Genomic DNA, 8,036 nt, shown 5'->3' with positions numbered 1-8,036 from the left:
CAGCGGTGGCAGCGAGGACTGCCTCAGCGCCCTACCCGACGACGTCCTTCTCCACATCCTTCGCGTTCTCGGCAGAACCACCACAGCTGCTCGCACCAGCGTCCTTTCCCGCCGCTGGCGCCGCCTCTGGACCCTCCTCCCGGACCTCTACTTCGCCCTTGACGCCAACCCAGACAGTGTGCGCGGCGCCCTTGCCGCTCTCGAAGCGATGTCAGACGACGAAGCGCCGACGCTCCAGAATCTCGGTTTCTTCGTCTTCAGCTCGCATGCCTCCCCCGACTCCCTGGCGGCCTGGCTCCCCATCGCAGCCCGCCGCCTCACCGGCCTTCTCGATGTCATCATTTTGGGCGATGCGGGGGAAGACGGAAGAGGTGCCTTTGAGCTGCCCTGCTTCGAGAGAGCCACCGAGATAACGCTCTGTCTAGGATTTCTTAGCCTCACCCTGCCGCCTTCCGGCGTATTTGCCAGGCTCACCGATTTATACCTGGAGAAACTCCACCTACATGGTCCTTGCGGGATCGGTGAAGCCGTCTCCTCGCCACGGTGTCCATCCTTGCAAAGACTCCAGGTGGTCAATGCCCAGGGTCTGGGAAATTTTGCCATCCACTCGGAGTCTCTCCTGAAAATAAGGCTGGAGAAATCGTGTGGATTGCAGCAGCTGACTATCGTGGCACCAGCACTCAAAGAGTTAATTGTGTTATACTGCTTTGCTCATGATTCAGATCCGAGTCAACCTGTTGCCGACATCGCAGCACCTCAACTGGTGTCACTCCACTGGAGCGATGCTTACCATCCAAGCTCTGTCCAGTTTGGCGAGATGGCGCAGCTGAAATTGCTGGGCGCCACCTTTTTCCTTGTAGATGAAGCAGATGGCTATGAACACAATCGCGACTGCGTCAGGCTGTTGCGCCACTTTCAGGATGTCAGCACTCTTACTCTCGAGCTGGCCTATATGCCAGAAGATATCGAGGTGAATACACATGTCTTATTGTCTTTCAAGTTAAGGAATGTGCCACTTGAGATATGGAGTTCAGGTTAAATAATGTGCCATTTTGGGTTGTAGTCTAGTATGTGTGGCATGTACATCATCAAGATGATGGTGCCATTTGAGATATATGGAGTTCAGGTTAAAGAATGTGCTATTTTGGGTAGGAGTCTAAGATAATTGTGCCATTTGAGAATAGCCAGGCACAATTCTTGCTTGCTTAGATTTTTTTCTTTATTTGAGGAAATGACATAAAATCTGTCCACCGGTGCTACTGCACTAGCAGCATCTCACGGACTATAAAGCCATACTCTAAAATTTAGTTAGCTTGAGACCTCTGTCCATAAAAGGTTGTCTTAACTTTATCAAAATTTGGATGAAGGTAGACACTATTTAGTGCATAGATACATCCAAATTTAGGCAAATAAATATTTTTATGGACGCAGGGAGTATGCCACTGATCCTATAACAGAAATTTGAAGTGAACTTGTTAATTATGGTAATAGCTTTGTGGAAAATGAGATGCATGTGTCCATTTCGAAGTTACATAACCTGTAACTTTTACTTTGCATGAACCTACAGGAGGACTTAGGTGAGCATCACTACTTGATGGAAGACATGGCAAGGCTCCCTTACGTTACATTCTTGACCCTGCTTATTACTGCAAAGGGACATTCCTTTGGAGCCAGCTCTTTCCACGTTCTCAGGACGTGCACTAGTATAAGAAAGCTGATGCTAATATTTAGTTCTTCTCTGGACTTGGAGGTAAGGCTATCCTTAATTTGTTTACTATTGCTAAGTAGTCAACTCTGTCTCGGGTAGGTCTGGCGATATGGGCGACCACGCTCCCCCGCCGCCACCCCTGTACGAGAGTCCGTCGGAGCGCCGCAAGCGAGCGCCTCTGCAGTATTCGCGACGAGCACGACGTGGACAAGATGGATCGGGGGGAGTCCTTCCCCAGCATGATGGAGTCAAGACGGTGGTGCGTCCCATAAAACCCTCGGTAAGCGTAACCCTAAACCACCAAAAATCTGAGATCGAAGAGGGATCGGCGACATCCAAGGTGCAGCCTCGCGCAGACCTTGCAAGCCTAGCCATGGATCTAACGGGAGAGGGGAAGAAGGCGGAAGGAAAGGCTGGTGATCAGGTGGTTGGATCTGATCGCAAACCAAGGAAGAGGATTGACAGGGAAGCGATCATGAGTCGTCGGAATCCTGTAGGAGCACCGGCGGGACTACTGATGATGCCGCCGGGCAGTGGGGGCGATTATGGGGAACCCGGTGAGGGATCTGCCCGCCCGAAGCTGCTTGGCGGCGGTCATCTAGGCCTGCTGCGCGACCGATCGGGGGATCCTGATGTGGAATCAGACGACGGCGCTGACGGGAACTGGGATGATAGCCATGGCGGCGATGAAGAGCCGGGTCTATGGCAGAGTGCAGGGGAGCAGCTTGGAGGCACGGTGGACATGGACGATGATGTGTTCCTGGAGCTTGATGAGGATGAACCGCCAATGGAGAAGGGACCACGCACGGAGTGGAAGATCCTTGCTCGATATCGGGCACAACAAAGGCCTAGTACCCATGACATGTTTGCATACTTCAAGGGAGTCTGGCGACTGCGCACAACGATCAGATACACTGAACTACAGAAGAATTACTACATGATCACGTTGTTCTCGCAGGGGGATTTTGACTTTGTTATGCGTGGAGGGCCGTGGATTTTCAATAAGAATGCGCTGTTGGTGAAGGCTGTAGAAGATAAGCTGCAGCCATCGGAGATGATCCTGGACTCGGTGCCAGTCTGGGTACGAGTGTATAATGTACCGTGGGGCAAGCAGAAGAAGGAACCAGGCATGAAGTATGGCAACCTGTTGGGGAGGGCGTTGGAGGTGGATGCACCCACAAGCGAGAAGGATATGAATGAATTCTTGCGAGTCCGGGTAGAATTGCCGTATAACCGGCGTCTCCAAACTCAGATTACTACTGGTATTACAGGGCAGCCAAGCTCTTTTAAGGTGTATAAGCTGAAATATGAAAGAGTGCCATACTACTGCTCTCACTGCGGTTTCATGGGACACCGCATTTTTGAATGTGAGAAGAAGAGGCGAGGTACACCTTCCCTCGACTATGGAGCATATGAGCTGCGATGTAGCCCGTACAAAAAGTATGAGCACCGCTCCCACTATATACATGCTGATGGTCACCCGGCGGCTCGAAGGAACTTAAGTTTCAACAGCTTTGGCAGTGCGGAGTCTCGTAAATCTTTCAGGCAACATGTTCATGAGACGCAATCGAACCAAATGCCGCTGCACGATGAGCCTCCAATCCAAGTGGGGGTGCACGATGGTTTCGACGAGGCGGCGGCGGAAGGACTTGAAGAGGTGAACCAGGAACTGTCGGAGCAGGTTGGTGCCATGCAGGTTGACCCCCTTGGCCAACTGCCTGTAGAGAACCAACCTTTGGACGTGGAGTTGAGGCTGGCGGTTGTGCAAGCGGCAGGGCATGACGCGGTGCCAAAACGATGCAAGAAGACCAGTGGAAGGAAAATTGTACCAAAGTTCCCTGGGCTGGGGAGAGTACCAATCTCACCATCCTCATCTGACATGATCCCGGCGCTACGCGGGCTGAGCTCGATGATGGTCTCCTTTGGCGATTCAGATGAAGTGATGCCAGCGGTGGATCAAACACCGCGGAAGCGGTCGGTGGAGGAGACTGAGGAGAAGGTGGTGTTGTTCGGTAGTAACCTCGCCATGCCTTCACCAGAGAAGACGCCAAAAGGGGGGAAGCAGAAAAGAGGCCGAACCAAGACAGGGGAGAGAAGCACGCCTCTGCTAGAGGAGAGGAAAGGTGGAGATGATGATGAGGAAGCGACCGGCCCAGGGGCTGCCGGCAAGCTGACGGGGCCGAGTGTGGCGCCCCGTCAGTTACAATGAATTGCATGAGTTTTAACTGTCGGGGAGCCGGGAACGCCCAGACAGTTAATGAGATTGTTCAGTTCTCAAAGTCTTTTAGTCTTCGTTTAATTTTCTTGTGTGAAACTAGGCAGAATAAAGATAAAGTTAGGCGTCTTCGTTTTCGTTTAGGTCTCAAAGGTTTTGAGGGTTTTAGTAGTGATGGTCGTAGTGGTGGTCTAGCTCTTTTTTGGCATGAGAGTCTTTGTGTCGAGGTTCAAGCTGTTAATGAAAGATATATTGATGCTTATATTCGTGAGGCTCCAAATGCACCCCAATGGCGCCTTACCTGTGTCTATGGGGAACCCCGAGTCGAGAACCGACAACGGATGTGGGACTCTCTAAAAAACTTAAGGCTAATTCAGACCTTCCGTGGCTTGTAATGGGGGATTTCAATGAAGCCCTATGGCAACAAGAGCATCTCTCTTGTACACCGCGGGCAGAAGGCCAAATGGCCGCGTTCCGCGAAACGTTGGCTGTGTGTAATCTGGTTGATCTTGGTTTTACAGGGGTACCGTACACATATGATAATAAGCGAAAGGGGCGCGCTAATGTCCGGGTCCGGCTGGACCGTGCGGTGGCCACTGCGGAATGGCGTGATATGTTTAGGGATTCTGCTGTTGAACATCTTATTTCACCAGTATCTGACCACTCTCCTGTTCTAGTTCGTTTGTTGCAGGAACAGAGAGAGACTGTGAGGAAGCCTAGACGCCATTATGAGGTATGGTGGGAAAGGGCAGCAGAACTTCCAGAACTTATTGCTACAGCCTGGGAGGAGGCAGGGACTAAGGATGACCTTCAAAGTGTGCGCAAAGGCCTCGACAGTGTCATGCAAGTACTGCAGAATTGGAGCCGAAAAAAGTTTGGTAATCTCCTCTCTGAACTTGACAAATGTAGGAAGCAGCTTGAGACACTAATGCAGAGTGGCAATGACCGAGACGCCATTCGAAGAGTCTCTGATCAGATGAATGAGTTGATGTACAGGGAGGAGATGCTTTGGATGCAAAGATCGAGGATTAATTGGCTTAAGGAAGGCGACCGCAACACCAAATATTTCCATCAAAAGGCGGTGTGGAGGGCACGTAAGAACAAAATCAAGAGACTTAAGGATGCAAATAATGTTTGGAGGGATGTTCCAACGGATATGGAGAGAATGGCATCCTCCTATTTCAAGGAGCTCTTTACCCGTGACCCTAACTTAAATTTTGATGAGCTCCTTACTTTAATGCAAGCACGGGTGACAGAGGATATGAATGATAAATTGTGCAAGGAATTCTCAGAAGTAGAGATTGCTGATGCATTGTTCCAGATAGGACCCCTTAAGGCCCCAGGAATAGATGGGTTCCCTGCACGTTTTTATCAGAGAAACTGGGACACCTTGAAGGCTGAAGTGATAAACGCAGTGAGGCTGTTCTTTCTTACAGGGAACATGCCAGACGGTGTTAATGACACAGCCATTGTACTGATACCGAAAATCGACCAGCCGGAGACGCTCAAGGACTTCCGGCCTATTAGCTTATGCTCTGTACTGTATAAGGTCATCGCCAAGTGCTTGGTTAACCGTCTAAGGCCAATTCTGGGAGATATTATTTCAGTTAATCAGAGTGCGTTCGTACCTGGTCGACTAATCACCGACAATGCTTTGGTGGCCTTTGAGTGTCTGCACTTTATTGAACATAACAAGAAAGAAGAGACTAATTTCTGTGCCTACAAACTGGATTTGTCAAAAGCATATGACAGGGTGGACTGGGGTTTTCTAAGGAAAGCGATGGAAAGATTGGGTTTTTCTCATAGATGGGTGAACTGGATAATGTCATGCGTCACCACTGTGAGTTACTCCGTAAAATTCAATGGAACCCTTCTGGATTCGTTTTCCCCTTCTCGAGGTCTTCGACAAGGTGATCCCCTATCCCCCTTCTTATTTCTTTTTGTCGCTGATGGGTTGTCGGCTCTGTTGCAAAGGGAGGTACAGAATCAACATATACACCCACTGAGGGTGTGCCGGCGCGCGCCAGGAGTGTCCCACCTTCTCTTTGCTGACGATAGTCTCCTGTTTTTCCGAGCTAGTGTTGAGGAAGCATCAAGGATCCAAGAGGTGCTGAATGTCTATGCAAATAGTACAGGCCAACTTATAAACCCCAGTAAATGCTCTATCTTGTTTGGGGACTCATGCAACCAGGAGGTGAGAGTGGCAATGAAGCAAGTGCTTGAAGTAACCCAGGAAACTTTTGAGACTAGGTACTTGGGCTTACCCACGCCCGAGGGCAGAATGAACAAGGGGAAGTTTAAAAGTCTGCAGGAGAAGCTCATTAAGAGGCTCATACAATGGGGTGAAATTTACCTATCGCAGGGGGGTAAAGAAGTTCTCATCAAGGCAGTGGCGCAAGCAATACCGGTATATGTCATGGGGATGTTTAAACTTCCTTTCGGCCTACTAGATGAATTGACAAAGCTAATAAGAGACTTCTGGTGGGGTTCAGAGAAGGGAAAGAGGAAAACCCATTGGATCTCATGGGATAGCATGATGAGACCGAAGGATCAAGGGGGCCTGGGGTTTAAGGATATGCGCTTGTTTAACCAAGCCTTGTTAGCTAAACAGGCATGGCGGTTGTTGCAACAACCAGACACCTTGTGTGCACAGGTCCTCAAAGCCAAGTACTACCCGCAAGGCCTCCTTACAGACACTGTCTTCTCCGGCAATGCCTCTGCTACGTGGCGAGCTCTTGAGTACGGTCTGGAACTCTTAAAGATGGGCACTATCTGGCGCATTGGGAATGGAGCGGAGGTCCGTGCTTGGCGGCAGCCTTGGATCCCCAGGGACACCTACCTCTTGCCGATCACCAGACAAGGACGCTGCAGACTGCGGTGGGTCTCAGACTTTTTGAACCCTGATGGCACATGGAATGAACAACTATTACAACGGTGGTTCTTGCCTATCGATGTACAAGACATTTTGAAAATTAGAACCTCCAGGAGGAATGAGAGGGACATCATTGCCTGGCACCCGGAGAAGACAGGGATGTTCACAGTTAGCAGTGCCTACCGCCTAGCTTTCGAGGAACAGCGCCGTGTGGACGGAGGGTTAGCTATGAGTGCACGGCCGAGAGGGGAGAGCCCGGACTGGAAATTAATATGGCAGTGCCCGGTGCCGCCGAAGGTTCGCATTTTCGCATGGAAGCTTGCAAATAATGGACTTGCCACTCAGGTCAATATGAACAGACGGGGAATGCACACACCTGCTACCTGCCTGATATGCGGTACAGAGAAGGAGAACACGTATCATGCCATGGTTAAATGCCCACATGCGCGGGGACTATGGAAGATTATGGAAGAAGTTTGGGAGCTGCCAAACAAGAATGTACTTTTTGAGCATAACCCTGACTGGTTTTTACATGCGCTGAAGATACTGAATGTTGACCAAAGGGTTTCGTTTCTGATGCTACTGTGGCGGATATGGCATGTACACAATGAGATCACACACAATAAAAAGCCACTGATGCTTATTGAACAGAACTCAACTGTTGATGTTGACAAAGGGAAGCAAGTTGTTGATGGCAAAGGCGGCTTTCGCGAGAAACGCTGCACCGACGAACGCCCACAGATCAAGCAAAAATGGAGGCCACCAGATGTAGGAGTGGTGAAGCTCAATGTCGACGGGGCCTTCTCGCAAGATGGCAGGGCGGGTGCGGGAATGATATTGAGGAGAACTAATGGTTCTGTGATTTTTGCAGCGTGCAGGCAGCTGATCGCATGTGCAGATGCCCTGGAAGCAGAGCTCGCGGCCATGGAGGAAGGCTTAGCTTTGGCGCTGCATCTGACGACGGAACCAATAGTGCTTGAGTCCGACTGCGCGGAAGCCATTAAGCTGGTCGCTGATGGAGCTCCAAATATGTCACGATACGCCATGCGGGTGTCGACAATCAAAGGAAGTATCACGGAAAGAGAGATAGCTATTACTAAAGTCAGTAGGGAGGCAAATTGTGCTAGTCATACCCTAGCTGCTTTAGGGAAAATGCAGGATAGAACGGAAGTGTGGCTACAAAACTATCCGCCAGAGATTGCTGAGGCGGTCGTGGCTGACTGTAATATTCCTGTTTAATT

The sequence above is a fragment of the Lolium rigidum genome, chromosome 7 (genome assembly GCF_022539505.1).
Source record: "Lolium rigidum isolate FL_2022 chromosome 7, APGP_CSIRO_Lrig_0.1, whole genome shotgun sequence".
Lineage (NCBI taxonomy): Eukaryota > Viridiplantae > Streptophyta > Magnoliopsida > Poales > Poaceae > Lolium > Lolium rigidum.
This window is presented reverse-complemented; position numbering follows the sequence as displayed.